Source organism: Ochotona curzoniae, unplaced genomic scaffold (assembly GCF_017591425.1).
Source record: "Ochotona curzoniae isolate NIBS_2020 unplaced genomic scaffold, NIBS_Ocur_1.0 contig_3520, whole genome shotgun sequence".
In the NCBI taxonomy this organism is placed as follows: domain Eukaryota; kingdom Metazoa; phylum Chordata; class Mammalia; order Lagomorpha; family Ochotonidae; genus Ochotona; species Ochotona curzoniae.
Window position 1 is genome coordinate 14451979 of NW_024465894.1, and position 19316 is coordinate 14471294.

Consider the following 19316-nt stretch of genomic DNA (forward strand, 5'->3'; position numbering starts at 1 on the left):
GTTCTTCATTATAGAGATAGTTACTGGTTATTTTGTTGTGCATTTTGCTTTGAATTTAAAATAACACTCCCAGGAGAAATGCTCCCCTTCTTCTCAAGAATGACTAAATATTTTAGCTATAGAATTCTCCCACTGCTTCAGGGGTTGTTAAATTTCCTTAAAAATTCTAAATTGACACATTAGAAAGTATCCAATCAACACATCAGAAACCCACAAGTTCAAACCAGTTTTTGGCTGTTTTTTTTTTTTTCCTTTTGCTATCGTTCTACGCATGCAGAGCGGCTCCTGATCGCCTCTCACATTTTGTCTTTGTCTCTACTGTTCTAGCTATGAACTTTGCCAATTTCCCATCGAGAATAAAAACCCCATCCCTCAAATCTAAGACAGTATTTGGTTGGAGAATCTGGGCACTTGAGATTTTATAAAAGGGAAGATCAACATGACAAGATCATCTCTCCTACTTTCCAACTGTGACTTAAGTCTACAGTGTGTTGAATACATCGTGTTGAATACGAGTACTTGGGCTCTTCCTCACTAACCATCTTGTTCCGCTCCAGCCCCTTGACCACCTCATATTCAGCAGATGATCTTGTTTTCTTCTTTAATAAACAGAGCTCCCTGGGGGTAAACTCCCCTAAGCTCCTGCCTTCTCTGCTTCTCCCCAGTCCTCAGTAAAAAAGGAGCCGCTTCCTTGTTCCAAAACCACTCTCTCTCCAGCCTTCTCAATGGCTCCTTCTTTTCCATATTTTATTTTCCACTTTGTAGAATGAGGACATCTGAACATCTCTCTATTGTCTTTTTCCATTTGTTATTTTCTCTCTTTCCCATCACCCCCTCTGAAGTTCCCTTCTGTTTCCTTTTACAGTCTATCATCCCTACTCCCAACACCACCCCCAATCGCTTGTTTCCTACAGATCCCAGTTCTAATCCCGACAGCTCCACTTCCCATCCAGCTCCCTGCTTGTGGCCTGAGAAAGTAGTCTAGGTCGGCTCAAAGCTGTGGGATTATACATCCCCGTGGGTGACTCGGAAAAAGCCAGGCTTTTGGCTTCAGACTGGCTCAGTTGTGGCTGTTGCGGCTACTTGGGGAGTGAATCAGCGGACTCCCTCTCTGTCTCTCCTCCTCTCTGCATATCTGCTTTTCCAATAAAAATAAATAAATTTAAAAAACAAAAAACTTCCATCTGCTGCTTCACTCCCCAAGTAGCCACAACAGCTAGAGCTGAACCACTCCAAAGCCAGGAGGCTCCTCTGGCCCCCTAAGCGGGTGCAGGGTTCCAAGACATTTGGCCATCCTCCTCTGCCTTCCCAGCACACAAACAGGGAGCTGGATGCAATGTGAAGCAGCTGGGACATGAACCAGCACCCATATGGAATGCTGGCAATCCAAGGCAATGATTTAGCCACTAGGCCATCACACAAGGCCCCAGGTAATATTCTTGTGAACAGACTGATTTGTAAGTATAATATTAACTGACATTTTCCATTTTCCAAGCCAAAGAGAAATGTATTAAGAATAGTAACTGCTTGTAATTAAAAGATACTCTCCAGGTTTCTAAAAATAAGAGTAATTTCCTTTCATTTGGACGGTACGTGATAACAAATTTAATTTCCATATGGGTACCAGTTGCAGACATCTGGAGAGTGAGACAAGAGGTAGAAGATCTGTCTATCTTTCTGTTCCTCCTTCTCGCTCTATAATTCTGCCTTTCAAATAGATAAAATAAATCTTGGGTGGGGGGGAAGAGCCAGATAAAGGATAACTCTTCCCATAAATAGTTCATTTGAGTAGACATAGAGGACAGATACAGGGCGAAAGGATATTGAAGTTGGGGGAAAAAAAATGTTAGGAAAATCATTCTAAAAAGGCTTTGTCATGCCAAGATCTAATCTTCCCCTCTGCAAGTGCCAGTTTGTGTACTAGCTATTTCACTTCCCATCCAGCTGGGAAAGCAACAGAGGACGGCCCAACGCTGTGGGACCCTGCACCCATGTGAGAGACCCGGAAGAAGCTCGTGGCTCCTGGCTTTTAGATCGGTGCAGCTGCGGCCGTTGCGGCCACTTGGAATTTTAAGCAAGGGTAATCTATAATGTCCAATGATCCAGAAAGATTAAGCATGAAAAGAACAGAAATTTGTCTACTGACTTTAGCAATACAGGGGACATTATCAATCTTAGAGAACGTTTTTGTTTTACCATTAGCACCTTTATTCACTTGTTCATTCATTCATTCATTCATTCATTCATTCAATTTTCATATAGGTTTCAGTGTCTGGGAGTATAAAAATGAACGAGAGCCTCTACCCTAAGGTGATTGCCTGGTTAATATATAATTATTATTGTACTATAGTTTGATATTAAATGAGCATGAGGAGTGAGTGGCAGCACAAAGAGAATTTCAAAGAAGCTTCCCTGAAGGAAAATCATGAATCAACATCTAGAAGGATGAAGAGTTTACCATGCAGGAGAGGCAGTGATGGGTAGGAAATTGTAGTAGAAATCCAAGAAATGAGTATGAATAACCTTCAGTAGCACTTATTGAGTTATCAGAATTGGGTCTGGTTAGGATTCTTCCTAGATTTTGAAGAAATAGAACAATGCTCTAAAAGGACTGAAAAGAAGAATTAAACCTTAAAGACAGGTCACAGTCAACACTGAGAAGGGTTAAAATGCCATTCATAAACTGTTGATCTAGGAAGTACCTAGACTGTTCTTTCTGCTCAAGCAGTCTATTTCTTGTTTGCAACCACCAGGAACAAAGAATTTCCCAATCTTAAACCAGTTACCATTGAAAACTAATGATAGGGCCTTAACAACTCTCATTTTGTCTTTTTAAAGGATCATTTTGATAACCCTATCTCAGTGTATGAGTCACAGAATCCTAGGAAGATTTTTTTCACACATCTCAAAAGTTATTTGCAATGAAAACATTCCTCTTATTAAAGCCCTGCTTTTGGAAACCTGTCAAGGATAGTATCTATTGACAGATATGCATGAATATTCCCTAATTCAGCACTTCTTACTTTAGGATGAGGGCATAGAATATAGAAAGACATTTTCCTATGGCCTTTCTGACACATTTTTCTGCATCGAAGCATAAAGAACAATTAGTGAACCCCAACACATCTTAACAAGGGGTTCAATAGCAGACTGTGGCAGTTTGACTTTACCCATGTATCCCCACAGTAGTCAGATCGCAGCAAGTGGAGGTTTCACAGCAAAGATAGCCAGAAATGCAAGAGAAAGCCCAGCTTCTACTGAGCCTTCAGTTATGGGATTGTGTTTGCCCTCAAATACCCGTGTGGCTTAACAGCAGAAAGAAGAAAATCAACAATAGCTCCAATTGCCCTGGACCAGGCACAGGAACATTTGACAAATGTGTTTCCCGCTTGGAAGAGAGCTGTTCTCCCCTCAGAAGTCTGACAGTCAAAGTGAATTTTTACATCCCTTCAAAGAGCTGCAGCTTTTCTGTAAAGGAGGAAATTGTTACCAACCTGCGGAGAGGAAGAAGCGTAAATCTCAAAGCATCAACTCCATCAGGACAGAGGAAGATGGCCTGCACTTTGAAGTGTTCTGTTTCTGGGCCTTTCCCCCTTGCTCGGAAACTTCACTCCCTCAAAATCTCCCCTCCAAAGCAGACATATGTGAGAAAGAAGGGGGTAGTACAAACACAAAGGTATTTTTTCAGCAGAAATTTCCAGATGTGAGCCATCCAGAATGATGAAGTGCAGCTCTGCTGTCCCATTCCAGGCCGATCAAGCTGTGAGTCTTTGTGGTTGCATGGAGTGTTAGCAAAATAAACCTACATTTAGGACTAGGTGGCAGGATTCCATCCTTTCTTACACTGCCTCTCTTCTTGTGCCACAATGACCTTATTAGTCCCAATCGGGCATGCTATGGGGATGAGTCACAGCTCATGTGAACTGCTGAAGATGAGGACAATTAACATAGATACCTGAGTTTAAAGGTTTTGTCCTAATGCTTTTATCCTGATATTTCAATGGAGATCATGATAGAAACCAGATAATATACAAGCTTCCTAGGAGATCTAAAGAGAAGTTTCTGGAAAAGGGTATAAACAAGAGTGGCTAATTTTTCTGGCACAGAGTGTTGTACTGCCATTTATGTCCCTAGCATCTTATGAGGGAGCATTAGTTCAAGTTCCAGATGTTACATTTCCAGTATGACTCCCTACTAATATGCGAGGGAAAGCAGTAAACAGTCCAAGTACTCCACACGGAGATGCTGATGGAGCTGTGAGATCCTGGCTTCAGCCTGGATTCGCCTGGCCATTGCAGTCACTGGGGCATAAAGAGTGATGGAAGATCTCTGTATTCTTTCCTGCTACTGCACCATTCAAATAAATATTTTTTTAATTGGAAAATCAGATATACAGAGAGGAGGAGAGACAGAGAGGGAGATCTTCCATCCGTTGATTCACTCCCCAAGTGGCCGCAACCGCTGGAACTGAGCCAATCCGAAGCCAAGAGCCAGGAGCCTGGAGCTCTTCCAGGTATTCCACACAGGTGCAGGGTCCCAAAGCATTGGGCCGTCCTCTACTGCTTTCCCAGGCCACAAGCAAATAGATGGATGGGAAGCAGGGCTGCCAGGTTTAGAACCGGGATCCCAGTGCATACAAGGTGAGACTTTAGCCACTAGGCTGTTGCACTGAGCCCTAACAACTCCCTCTCTAAGAAAGCCTTCAGAAACTGTAAGTTCTCTTCCCAGGGTGGGTGGGAAGTAGTGCAGCTGGGACATGAATTGGTGCTCACGTGGGATCCCAGTACTTTAAGGGGGAGGATCAACCCAATTAAGCCAATGTTCCAGGCTCTCCATTTCTTAATCTGTACATTTTGTAATTTCACATTGTTCTGGGAAATTATTTCCCTGAGTTCTATTAGCCACTCTAGCAAATTAATTAGAAACTATGGAGGTTTGGGAACTATAATTTACAGCTGGTTGACCAGAAACACAGGCAAAACCAGCTTGAGCATTATAATTGGAATTTTAAGAGATGTGATTGTCCTACTGCTTGTGGAATCTGAGGCTCTCTATGGGTGGATAGTGTCAGGATTTAGATGAAGTAGAGAATCTCCATCCACTGCTTAAGGAAAGGCTTGCTGGAGATCAGGACACAGAAGACTTCATGTTCATCACTGTAGTGTGAGAGCTGAGAAAGTGGTTGGTTTTCCCAAACTTACTCAGTAATCTCAAAAATGAAGCTTCTACCATTGTTCTCATTCACAACAACTTCTTTTCCTTCAAAAAAAGTTACTACAATGTACAGTGGTTATCTTTATTTACTACCAAACTCTCCACAGAAGTGTAATCTCTCCAGGGACCAGAACCATGCCTCTTATTCATTCATTCACTCACCTCCCATCTCGTCTATATATTTGTTGAATGAAAGAATGGAATGAATGGTGGATCTCTGCTGTCTTCTGGGGACCAATTTTTATTATGTTTTTTGTTTCTTTATACAAAAATTCAATGGATTATTGAGATAAAGTATTAGTTCTTGTGTCACATTTTCTACAAAAACTTGCCAGACTTCTTTGAACAAACATTTTCATCACAGTATTGATGTTAAAAGTGTATAGGCTTGATAAACAAAATCAGCTTTAAAGTTATATAAAACTTTGTCAAGTGGATTACATTCTATGTTTGCATGGAGTCAGTTATGTAATTCACAGAATTACAATTATATGTAATAACAAACACAAGCCAAAATTTCTTGGAATCTTTTTTTTTTTCTTTTGCAAACCACAACATTACTAATAATGAGTTGACACTGGCCAGGCATAATGGATGATATTGGCCATAAACAAATGATATTAAAAAGAACAGTTTCTCCCCTCTCCCTTGAGGTTCTTTTACTTAAGAAAAGGAGGCATGAATACGAAGTCTGAAATAAAAGACATTGGGGGAAAGTCTTTGTTTTTCCTTTCCAGTCTGTTTTCTGATTCTGCCTTTTGTCTACATATTGCCTCTGTGGTACTTTGTCATCCTGTTTTCTCTGCTTTTATTTGCTTGCTTTCGTCCCTTTGTCCTGGTGTTAAACATCCTTCTCCTCCCTGCCTCCGCCCCACCAGGTTCTAGCATTTACTGAAATAAAATCATGGAACCTTGATACAATCATGGTCCAACAAACTCCTATGATTAGGGGACCCTTTCCACTAGAAAGAGGCATCTTGGCACAGTGGCATAGTGGGTAAAGCTGCCACCCAGCTGCCCTACATCTTATCTGGTTCCCTACCCTTGGGCTTAAGAGGACAATGGAAGAAGGCCCAAAGGTTGAGTCCCTGAACCAACATGGGAGGCAAGAAGAAGCTCTTGGCCTAAGACTGGCCCAGCTCTGGCTGTTGCGGCCCTTTTGGGTGTATATCAACAGTTGAAAGATTTCTCTCTCTCTCTTTCATGTCTTTCTCTGTGTTAAAATTTTAATAAATCTTAAAAAAAAAAAAAGGAAAGAGGCACACTAAGACTCACATCCATGGCTCATACTAAGAAACTCAATAAACGAAAGCCACTACTATTCCCTGTAAAGATTATCTGCCTCCTACACTCAGGTATAGTCATACAAGTATCCCAGAGATACCAAGTGCAATAAATAACATGCTTGGAGCTCCTAAAACTACATTCTTTCAACAGACCCACGAAGTAAACATTATTATCATCCCATTTTACATTGCAAGAAACAGAAGCTCAAAGAGATAAAGTCACTTTTCCCCAGGGTTTCTGCTGTGATGTTAGATGGAGTTTATACCACCAGAGATTCACATATTGGAAGGCTGTTCTTCAGTGTGGCAGTGTTGACGTGATGGAACCTTTAAGAAGTAGGACTTGGGGGCTCGCCACTCTGCACTCCCCGCATGGTGGCCAAGCAACTAAAGTCCTTGCCTTGATCGTGCCAGGATCCCATATGGACGCCAGTTCTAATACCGGCAGTGCTGCTTCCCACCCAGCTCCCTGGCTCCCTGTTTGTGACCTGGGAAGGCAGTCAAAGACGGCCCAAAGCCTTGGGACCCTGTAGGAGACCTGAAGGATGCTCATAGTTCCTGGCTTCAGATTGGTTCAGCTCCAGCCATTGTAGCCACTAGGGGAGTGAATCAGTGGGCGAAAGATCTTCCTCTCTGTCTCTTCTCTTCTCTGTTTCTACCTTTCCAATAAAAATAAAATATATCTAAAAAAAAAAAAGGTATGGCCTGGTACAAGATCATTAGGTCATGGATGTTCCACTTTAATGAATGGATTAAGGTTGGCTTGGGGAATATGTTAGGTCTAGTGAGAACAAGTTTCACCCCCGTCCCCCCACCAGCCAGGGTGAAGGTGGGTGATTCATTTCTTTTTGTCTGAAAAGCAGATTTCCAGAGACAGGAGAGAGAGAAGTCTGCCATTTGCTGGTTCACTCCCCAGATGACCAAAACAGCCAAAGCTGAGCTGATCCAAAGCCAGGAGTCAGGAGCCAGAGGAGCCACGGGATCTCTCTGTGGGTGCAGGGGCCCAAAGACTTGAGCCATCCTCTGCTGCTTTCCCAGGCAGTAGGCAGGAAGGTCAGAAGTGGAACAGCTGGGAGTTGAACCAGTACCCATTTAGGATGTCAATGTCACAGGTAGAGGATTAGCCTACTAAGTCACCATGCTGGCCTAGAGCAAGTTCTTTTTTATTTTATTTTTTAAGATTTATCTATTTGTGGAGTGAATCATCAGAGGGAAGATCTTTCTCTCTGTCTCTTCTCTTCTCTGTGTATCTGACTTTGCAATACAATTTTTTTTTTAATTTTAAAAAGATTTATCTATTTATTTGAAAGGAAATTACAGAGAGAGAAAGGAAGAGAGAAAGATAGAGAAATGGCCAGTTTCATGAAAGAGATGGAAGTTTCACTGTGACAGGGGAATCTTAGGTATTTATTCTGACTTTTGTGTGCTCTGAGCACTGGAACAGAGACTCCTAGAAAATCAGTGTATCTCATCTTGCCTTTTATGTTAACTATTTTAAAATATTCCTGTAAATATTTTGTAATATTTTACCTGAAGTAAAACGGATGGCCATGCCATTTCCTAATAGAAAGCAAGATATGTGGGAAGAAAATGTACAATTCTTTGATTAAAATTATTTCCCACTAGAAAAAAAATGACCCACATCAGATGCAGTGCTCTGTTATTCAGACTTTATATTGTTTCAAACCCCAGAATCATGAATTAAATGAAATCATGAGTCATTATTCAACATCAGGTATTTCATTATAGAATCAAAACAAAGATAACTACTCATTCCAGAACTAAAGTTCCAAGAAGGCCCCAACTCCACATTGTGTGGTCTTCTACACGACAAAAACACATCTGCATAACAAAAGTAGGGATAGAAATAGAACACTAGCAAGCTAAAATAGACCCTTGTAAGACCACCAAACCTAACAAAGCCTTAATGTAGTTGAAGGATCATTCATGAAATGCCCTCTTACCCCGTTTACTTCTCATCACCTTTGAAGAAGTGCGCATAAACATCTATAGATGACTGTCCCCGCCAGAGACACCATCTCCTAAGTCCCTTGTATTTAAGTGATTCCTGTTCTAGCCAGGTAGCAGTCTGAGAGCAGCCTTTCCAGTGTAAGCCTGAGCCGAGTCTGGCCTGAGCATCCCAAGAGGCCCTACATGCTTTCCTGGCTCTGCTCTGTGCTCCACTAGCCCATCCCCTACTGTCACCGAAGTGAAGTAAGGATTCTACAGTATAGGAGTAGTCACTTGATTTCTATTTAAAATTCTTAAATGTTCAATGGCTTCAATTCTGAACTGAATTGCATAACCCAAATTTAAATGTTGAAGTCCCAGTACTTGAAATCCAAGTGGTAGTCTCTAAAGAGGTAATTATTAATTTAAAATGAGACTTCTAGTGAGTCCCTATGCAATATGGGGGCTATCCTTAAGGGAAAATGTGGAAACACACAGACTGAAGATTAGATGAAGACAGAGAGCACAGCCATCTGCACGCTAAGGAACGAGGCCTCCAAGAAGACTCACACCTGCCAGCAATTTGATCTGAGACTTTCAGTCTACATCAGAATTGTGAGAAAACAAATTTCTCTTGTGTAAGTCATCTAGTCCATGGCACTTTCTTGCAGCAACCATGGCAGACTGAGACACTTTTCTCGTGCTCACAACACCAAACATAATCTTACTATGGCACTCAAAGTCCTTCCTGACTCCACTTTGGCTTCCATTGCAGTATGTCTGGTTACTCCCTGCTGTTTCGCTCCCACTTCTGTGTAAATGTGGGCACTCTCATCAAGTTTACATGTCATTCTTGGAGAAGGTAGGGAGTCTCTTTCCCTGTTAACCTACTCAACTTTTCCCTCTGCATTGTTCATTTTCTCTCCTATCACTGAAGGAAAGAAATTTTACATTTAAACATCTAAGAGTATATGACAGCTTCAAACTTAATATTGTAGTAAACAACGTAGAAACAAATATTTTCTTTTTTCTAGAAAAGACTCTAACTTTCTTGGGTCACATACTTGTTCCTTGGGCCAATTACTATTGTCAGGGGAATGAGGGACTGTGGTTTTCTGGGCCCAAGGCAAATTTTTCAAGCTACCTTCCCCCTGTGCCAGCCACACATTTTGGTTGTTTGTCCTGGGGTGGTGGGATCTTCCCAGATGTATTCATTCTAACACATGCCAAAGTGAAAGCTGACAACGACTTGTACTCAAATGTTCACAGCAGCTCTTTAAAACCATAAACTGGAAACAATTAAATGTCCATTAGTAACTGATTTTTAAAAAGTGTTATATAAAACTAATGATGCTTGGGCAATAAAAAGGAATTCACTTTCAACAACATGAATAAACCTCAAAAATGTCGTGCTATGTGAAAGAAGCCAAGCACAAGAATACATGGCATACAAGAAGCCTCAAAAGAGTACATAAGGAGCCAATATTTTGGTATAGCAGGAAAAGCCACCGTCTGCAACTGGCATCCCATGTGGACACTAGTCCAAGACCCAGCTGTTTCACTTCTGATCCAACTCCCCACTGGTGTAACTGGGAAAGCAGCAAAAATATGCGCAAAGTGTTTGGGTGCCTCAATCCCTGTGGGAGGCCAAGAAAAGGCTGAAAGCTCCTGCTTTTGGCCCGGCCCAACCCCCCTCTCTCTGTCACTGTGTTCTTTAAATAAAATAATTTTTGAAAAAAATGTATGAAGGAGGGAAGCATTTGGTCTAATGTTAAGATGCCAGTTAAGAAACCTGCAATTTGGATTCAGTTTCCAGCTTCTGGCTTCAGCTCTAAATTGCTGTGGGTATTTGAGGACTAAATCAACACATTAGGGTTCTTTCCATGTTTCTCAAATAAATAAATTTAAATAAAATTTAAAAAACAATTTCAGGGCCTAGTGCCATAGCCTAGCAGCTAAAGTCCTCGCCTTCACCGCGCAAGGATCCCATATGGATGCCAGTTCTAATTCTGGCAGCTCCACTTCCCATCTAGTTCCCTACTTGTGGCCTGGGATAACAGTTGAGGATGGCCCAAGGCCTTGGCACCCTGTAATCACTTGGAAGACCCAGAAGAGCTCCTGGCTCCTGGCATCAGATCAGCACAGCACCAGCCGTTGCAGTCACTTGGGCAGTGAATCACTGAATGAAAGATATTTCTATCTCTCCTCCTCTCTATATATCTGACTTTCCAATAAAAATAAATAAATCTTAAAAAAAAAAGATTTTATTTTAAAAAGAAGTGCATAGGTCAAGCATTGTGGCACAGTGATGCGCCACCTGTGATACCAACATTCCATATGGGCGCTGCTTCAAGTTGTGGCTGCTTTACTTCTTTTTTTAAAAGGATTTATCTTATTTTATTTTGTTTTATTTTATTTCTATTAGAAAGTCAGATATACAGAGAGGAGGAGAGACAGAGAGGAAGATCTTGCATCCAATGATTCACTCCGCAAGTAACTGCAACGGTTGGTGCTGTGCCAATCTGAAACCAGAAGCCAGGAACTTCTTTCGGGTCTCCCACATGGGTGCAGGGTCCCAAGGCTTTGGGCCGTCCTCGATTGCTTTCCCAGGCCACAGGCAGGGAGCTGGAAGGGAAGCGGGGCTGCCGGGATTAGAACCGGTGCCCATATGGGATCCTGGGCATGCAAGGCAAGGACCTTAACCACTGCGCCACCGCGCCGGGCCCATCAATGCTATAGCTTTGTTTGATAGTTTACAAATTCTACTGTTAATATTCCATAAGAACAAGGACAGAAATAAGAATTTGAATTAAATTCAACAAATCTGGGGGTACCCTCTAGAGCCAATATTTAGAATATTTTGTGTAAAACATTTCCTTTTTATTGTAAGTATAAATTATTGTGGTTGATGGCTTGCCTGGTGGTTAAGTCACCCCTGATGTCTCACATCCTGGAGCGACCCTGTGTCATTTTTCCTCCCACAAAATAAATGTCCAGGGGCAGGGTCTGTCAGGGAAGTGAGCAGGATGGCAGAAAGAAACGAGGGAGTTTTATTTCCTATAAAGTACTTCAGCCAATCCCCATTTCAATCTTTTTACATCTGCATCTATCACTCGGTTCCTGAAATTCTATTCTCCAATATGAACCTGTTTGTCTCTTGTTAGTAGATTACTCTGTGAGTCTTTACAATTCATTTTCCTCAGCTCAGCTATGATTTTCCATCTAAAAATGTACTTATCTCCTTTATCAGCTGTTATTTTCATTGTATTCGCTTCATCTTTGCATGCCGGTAGCTTTAAAAATATCAGTTCTGGGGTTGGCATTGTAGCAAAGCAAGTTAGGCTACCCACTGAGACACAGTTTGACTCAGCTGCTCCCCTTCCAATCCAGCCCCCTGCAGAAGCACACAGGCAGGCAGCAGAAGATGGCCCAGGTGCCTGGATGGAGTTTCTGGCTCTGGCTTTGGCCTTGCTCTGCTTCAGCTGCTGTGCCCCTTTGATGAGTAAACCAAGAACAGAAGATCGATCTCTGTCTCTCTTTGCCTTTCAAACAAATTTAAAAATCAGTTTATGCTAGTGATTTCTGGGAGTGCACAGGGATCATCTTTGCTTATCACGTACATGTATAATCAGAGTGTAAGACTCACTAAATACTCAGTCTTTTCTCCAATAAAAAGTCAAATCCAGAAAATTCGATATGAAAAAATTCTGATATGAAAAAAACCAGGAACTTGAAAATTATCATACATGTGTCCCATTTTTATTTACTAGTGCTTTGATGTTAAAAAATGAGTTAAGTTCTCTGACTCATTTCATTAGTAAAGATATGATAATCAACCCTGTACAATCTTTACTGCTTACTGTAATAACCAAGTAAGATTACTGAAATAAATGAACATCAAATACTACCATAAACTGTGTTATCAGCAGGGATAGTCAAATACTTTGAGAGCAATGAAACATCATTGAAAGCTCTAGACTTATATTTTACGCCTGTCACTCACTGTGCAAACTTGTGTACTTAACTTTTCCGAGCCTTGTTTCCTTTCTTTAAAAAATTAACATTTTATTAACCTTACAAGATTGTTGTATTCAGCGATACACAAAATCTATCTGCAAGAGGAGCTGATTCTCAATAGATACTCAGTAGTTAATTCTTCCTCTTGACCCCCTAATGAGGGACCATCTTTCTTATTTAATATGAAAATCCTGTGCTTGTAATTCCTCAACAATGCTAAGCCAAATCGATAATTAGCATCTTAGGGCATCAATAGTCCTCATAAAGGCTGTTTATTTGCTTTTTTCAGGAACCAAATTACAAGGTGAGCAGCCAAAATTGTAAGGGTTCAGCATACAAACACTTTGAAGTGGTAACCAATTATTGCTGAGGCAGCTTTAGGAGCATTCTGTTGCAAAACAGTACATGAAACTTGTAAAGAATATTGAGTGATCAGGGACACTAGAATAATGAAAAAAAAAAAACAACTTCCAATCAGAAAAACTATCTTCAGAGTTATTTCATTTTTTGGATTTTATATAATTCTTGTGCAAAACCTTAGTCAGCAAGCTCTTTTTAAAAAGATATTTTTTATTTGTTTATTTTTATTGGAAAGGCAAATTTCTTTTTTTTCTATTTTTTTTTTTTATTGATTACATTGCATTATGTGACACAGTTTTATAGGCACTGGGATTCCCCCCTCCCCAACCCCACCATGGTGGATTGCTTCACCTTGTTGCATTACCACCGTTCAAATTCAGTTGAGATTCATTGATTGCAAGCATCTACCAAGCATAAAGTCCAGCGTCTTATTGTCCAGATAAGTTCAACGGTTTCTTGGGGAGACCATCTCTGGTCTGAAGGCAGAGCCGGCAGAGTATCATCCCGATCAATTAAAGCCCCGACATTACATCAGTAACTATTTATAACGTTATGGAATTAGTTGACATGGTACTGAGTAAACAACATGTTAAAAGAGAGAAAAAAAAGAATGCAAGTTCTGAACCACATCCTGTGACTTCCACATTGACATTTCAATTATTAGTTATATATAACTGGGTTCTATACACCTTAAAAATGGCTATAGATTACTATTCAGCTGTCTCATGTCTATTTTAATTTTAGTATTTAGCAGTTTATAGCATTGAAGCATGATTCTACTGAACCTGGCTGATTTTCGGGTAGTCTAACTCTATAACTCTAACAAGACATATGTCAACAGTTTAGGTGAACAGTTTTAGGAGGAGTGTGCAGAGAAATCTTCAATACCTTAGTGAGGAGCAACCAATCTTTGTGTCCCACCCAGTGAGTTATAAGTGCATCCCCGCTGACCGTTTCCTGTCTGTTTCCAAGCCTTCCTTGCTGTTCTCTATCTATTCTAGTTTATTTGTTTATTTGTTTGTTTGTTTTGAGGGGTTTCTTTCTGGAGCGATCCTGATGGTCATTACGAGAGAGGGTGGGGACCCAAAGTCGGAACCAGGCAAGTACCAGAGAAGGAAAGGCAGATTTCCAGAGAGAAAGAGACAAAGACCTCCCATCGGTTCATTCCTCAAGTAGCCACAACGACCACAGCTGAGCTGATCCAAAGCCAAGAGCCAGGTGCTTCTTTCGGGTCTCTCACCAGGGTGCAGAGTCCCAAAGCTTTGGGCCATCCTCTTCTGCTCTACCCAGGACGAAGGCAGGGAGTTGGACGGCAAGCGGAGCAGCTGGGACACAAACCGATGCACATATGGGATCTCAATGCAAGCAAGGCAGAGATTTAGCCACTAAATCATCACACAGGCCCACATTAATGATTTTTAAGTGTATAGTTATGTAGATTCACATTGTATTATCAGCTTCCAGAATTCTTTCATCTTGCAAAGCTGAAATTTTATAAGTATTCAACACTTCTCCCTTTCACTTCTATTTCCAGCTCTTGGTAGCCATCATTTTACTTTCTGTTTCTGCGAATTGACAACTCTACATATTCTATACAAATGGGTATTATAGATTTGTGTTTTGGGACTGGCTGATCTCTGCATAATGTCCTCAAGATTCATCCTTAATATATCAAAAAGGAATTTAACATTCCTTTTTTTTTTTAAGATTTATTTATTTTTATTGGAAAGGCAGATATACAGAGAGGAAGATCCTCTGTCTGCTGGTTCACTCCCCAAGTGGACACAATGGCCAAAGCTGAGGCGATCCTAAGCCAGGAGCCTGGAGCCTCATCTGAGTCTCCCACGCGGGTGCAGGGTGTCAAGGCTTTGGGCTGGCCTCGACGGCTTTCCCAGGCCACAAGCAGGGAACTGGATGGGAAGCAGGGCTGCCAGGATTAGAACCAGCATGCATATGGGATCCCAGTGTGTTCAAGGGCGAGGATTTCAACCACTATGCTATTGCACTGGGCCCAGAATTACCTTCCTTTCAAGATTGAATAATATTTCTACGTGTAAAAAAAATGCATATATATATATATATATTCCTACGTGTGTGTGTGTGTATATAAAAAAATTCCTTATCTACTCATCCATCCTTGGATCCCTGGTTTGGTTCCAACTCTTGGCTACTGTGAATTATTCAGCTATGACTATGACTATATGACTTTTGACAGCCTACTTTCCAATTATCTTAGATGTAAACCCTAAAGTAGAGCTGCTGGATCATGTGTAATTGTATTTTAAAATTTGGGAATGGGTAGGTATTTGGCCTACTATTTCAAATGCCCACATCTCATTTCACAGTACTTTGGTTTAAATTCCAACTCTAACTTCCTACTAATGGAGTCCTTGGGAGGCAAAATATGACGGCTCAAGTAGCTGAGTCCCTGTCGCCTATGTAGGAACCCTGATTGAGTTCCCAACTCTAGCTTCTGCCAAGCCCAGTGCAACCATGGCTGTTGTGGGAATCTGAGGAGGCAGTCTGGGGATGGGACAGCCCCGTCCCCGTCACTCTACAAAATACGTGTTTTTTATACTGCCTTCCAGTGTGGCTACACCATCTAACTCTCTACTAACATTGCACAAGGGTTCCAACTTTTTTTCACATCCTTGCTAACATGTCATTTTCTGGTATATAGATTTTTAATAAGTAATTACCATCCTAATAGTTTGAGATGCGATCTCATTGTAACTTTCTCAAGAGTTTTGAAGTCTTTTGAGGAGATGCCAAAGCACTAATCCTGGGTTACATCACCAGTAATTTACTTTATTAAGATCTCACTAGATCTGACACACTGTTGGAAACACAGCTACAGCATATGGTCCCTGTTCTCATGGATTTTACAATCTAGCTGGAAATGCATCAAATACACAAAAAAATAGTAATGCAAAATAGCATAATCTACTTGCTTAATGATATTAATAAACATTACATAACATCAAAGAAGTGTAAAATTGGTGTTAGACCTAGCGAGAGTCTAGGATCAAGCCCCAACTCCACATTTGTAGCATTGATTCCAGCTTCAGGGTAGTACACACCTTGAGGGGAGCAGGTGATGACTCTACCAGCTGGGTCCCTGCCACCCACACAGGAGACCTGGGCTGGAACATTTGTAATAGTGGGAGGAAGTTTATCCTGGCTCCTGGATTCTGCCTGGTCCAGCTGTAGCCTTGTGGATGGACATTTGGGAAGTAATTCAATACAGGAGCACTCTCTCTCCCATGTCTCCCTTGCTCATTTGCATTCTCTCTGCCTCTCAAATAAATAAAACAAATAAAACTACAAAACATCTTATTTGTAATAAAGATATATAGATTTACACAAAGGAAAGGCTATGAAGAGGAGTGGCACCTAAAGATATTTTGAGGTGTAGTGCATAATTTATCCAATAAGAGAGTAAAAGCCTTGAATGTGGATTAAGCTCTAGTCTTCTAGCCTCCCTGTCTTAAAGTATCCTTGCTCTGCCTTTTGTTAGTACTAAAACCAACTCACTGAATTTAGGGAGTGTCATAGTGAGTTACTCAGCGTTTTAATCACTGGACTCCTGAGGTCATTTGCTTCTCCAATAAATAAAACCTTAATGACCACTATTATCCCAAGGACTTTTCTTTAGGGAAGTTCATGGCAGCAAATACTAAAGCCCACTTGGCTACAATAAATCCCTGAAGTGTATAGTATTGCTGGCCAACTAGATTCCAGCTTCAGATTCAGAACTAGAAAGGTGATATGAATTAAACATGTAACTAGATGAAATAAGCACAGTGACTCCAACCAGCCCCTTCTTAACTAGCTGGAAACCAATATGCAGCTGTCCCTTCCTTGTATCCTCCTATTCCTAACTCCCCCTTGCCTAATTGTTCCTCAAAAATCCCAAAGAAAAGTAGCAAAATGACAAAGATACAAGCAGCACAAGATGAAAGGAAGCAGTGACAAAATAATTGGTGGAATGTTGAATTAGGCTCTGCATGAGGGTACTAGGTTTAGTTATCGTCCCCTGTGTGATAGAAGAGCCAGGAAAGTCCCCCAAATCTGAATATTTTCCTTCATTATTTCCTCTGTTAAATGCCTGTAGGGATGCCATGTAGCAAGGCACGGAAAACTGAAAGAAAAAAATTCTGATCTCTTGACACATTACCTAACAAAGTGCTGTGTGCACTTTATATATATATATATATTTTTTTTCTCTCCTTTCCTTTGCCACTCTGTTTTCCAAATAAATAAATCTTCTTTTGTTTTTAAAAATTTATTAATTTTATTGGAAAGGCAGATTTATAGAGAGAAGGAGAGATAGATCCTCTGTCCACTGGTTCACAACCCAAGTGGCTGCAATGGCCAGAGCTGAGCCTATCGAAGCCAGCAGCCAGGAGTTTCTTTCAGGTCTCCCATGTGCGCGCGAGGTCCCAAGGCTTCGGGCCGTCCTCCACTGCCTTCCAACAGAAATTACTTGTGGAAAGTACACAAAGTTCTGTTTTAAGCACAATAACTGCAACAAAAAAATGTAGAAAGTGAAGCTGAAACTCAAAGAGGTTTGGATTACTAATATGAATTTGGGAATTGCTGACATAATGATGCTTACAGAAATGGCATTTGTTGATCAATTTGCTTAGAACTGGTGATTCCTATATCCCAATGACATCGTTACCCTCTTAAGTCATTTCTCTATATGACTAAACTTAATAATTATAATAATTGAGAATTCATTCTACCAGTTTAATTCTCAAAGGGCAATCCCAAGTAAGACTTCTTTGGGGACGGTCTCACTGTCTCTTGTCCATTTACATCAATCCAAATATATTAATGCTTGCCATGAATAAAAGCTCACTTAAAAAAAAAAGATTTACTTTCTTTGAAAGGCACAGCTATAGAGAGAAATGAGGAAGGGAGAGAAAAGGAGAGAGAAATTGATTTTCCATTCAGTGTTTGCAACAGTTAGACTGGATCATGCTAGTCAGAATTCAGAAGCTTCTGGCACTACCACTAAGATGTAGGAGGTCAAGCAATTAGGTCAAGCTAACTCTTAAAAGTACTGATAAAAAGGGTTGAACAGATCTGAGTTTCCCATTGTAGAAAATAGTATATACTTTAATTATCTTTCTATAAGTTGAATATCAACTGGGCTGATATAAGGTGGCGGTTCCTCATCTCTGGGTACTGGGACATGTGGAAACTCATGAGTGATTTCCCCCTTTGTCTCCCCAGAAACAACAAGAAGAAATAGCAAATTTGGAAGCAATGAGTTCACCCAGTATTCCCTAAACCTTGATCCTTCCCACTCTGATCAACCATACAATTGTTATTAAAAAAATAAAATAAAAAACAAGTTAAATATCAAACATTAGAAGGAGTACTGGACTAAGCATCATGAGCTCTGGGTTCTAGTTCAAGTATTGTCACTAATTAAAATACCTACCACACAATATTAAATTGGCTTAAGAAACTATGGAATATTCTGAGAATAATAGACACATACAATTTAATACGTAATTAGAAGTTTATCATCATTTGCTTACAGTTAGGCAGCTGGAGATCTGGAATGGTGCTCAGCATAATCAATGTGTCAGAAGGAAGATTCCAGGACTCTGGTTCTAGATTTCTTTTTGTAGACTCCATAACTGGCTTCTACATCTGTAAAACAGGAAAATCACAGTGATTTCCTTCACTGGTATGAGAAGAAAATTAAGAAATCCCTATGTGTTTTGCAGATAGTTCTACAAGAAAAAATTTATGAAAGTAGACATGGGGGCCTGGCGCAGTGGCGCAAGTGGTTAAGGTCCTCGCCTTGCACGCCCAGGATCCCATATGGGCGCCAGTTCTAATCCCGGCAGCCCCGCTTCTCTTCCAGCTCCCTGCCTGTGGCCCGGGAAGGCAGCAGAGGACAGCCCAAAGCTTTGGGACCCTGCACCCGTGTGGGAGACCCGGAAGAGGCTCCTGGCTTCGGATCAGCATAGCATCGGCCGTTGTGCTCACTTAGGGAGTGAATCATCGGACGGAAGATCTTCCTCTCTGTCTCTCCTCTCTGTATATCTGCCTTTCCAATAAAAAAAATAATAATGATAAAATAAATCTTAAAAAAAAAAAAAGTAGACATGGGACCTAGCAGAATAGCCAAGTGGCTAAATCCTCACCTTGCATGCGCTGGGATCCCAAATGGGTAGTGGTTCCTGTCCTGGCTGCTCTGCTTCCCATCCAGCTCCTGCTTGTGGCCTGGGAAAGCAGTCCAGGATGGCCCAAAGCCTTGGGACCCTGCACTTGCGTGGGAAACCTGGAAGAGGTTCCTGGCTCCTGGTTTTGGAACAACTTGGCTCCTGCTTGTTGCAGCCACTTGGGGGAATGAACCAGCAGGTGAAAGATCTTTCTGTCTCTCCTTCTCTTTGTATATCTGCCTTTTCAATAAATACAAATAATTTTTGTTTGAAAAAGAAAAATAAGTGATTATTTGTGCTGATG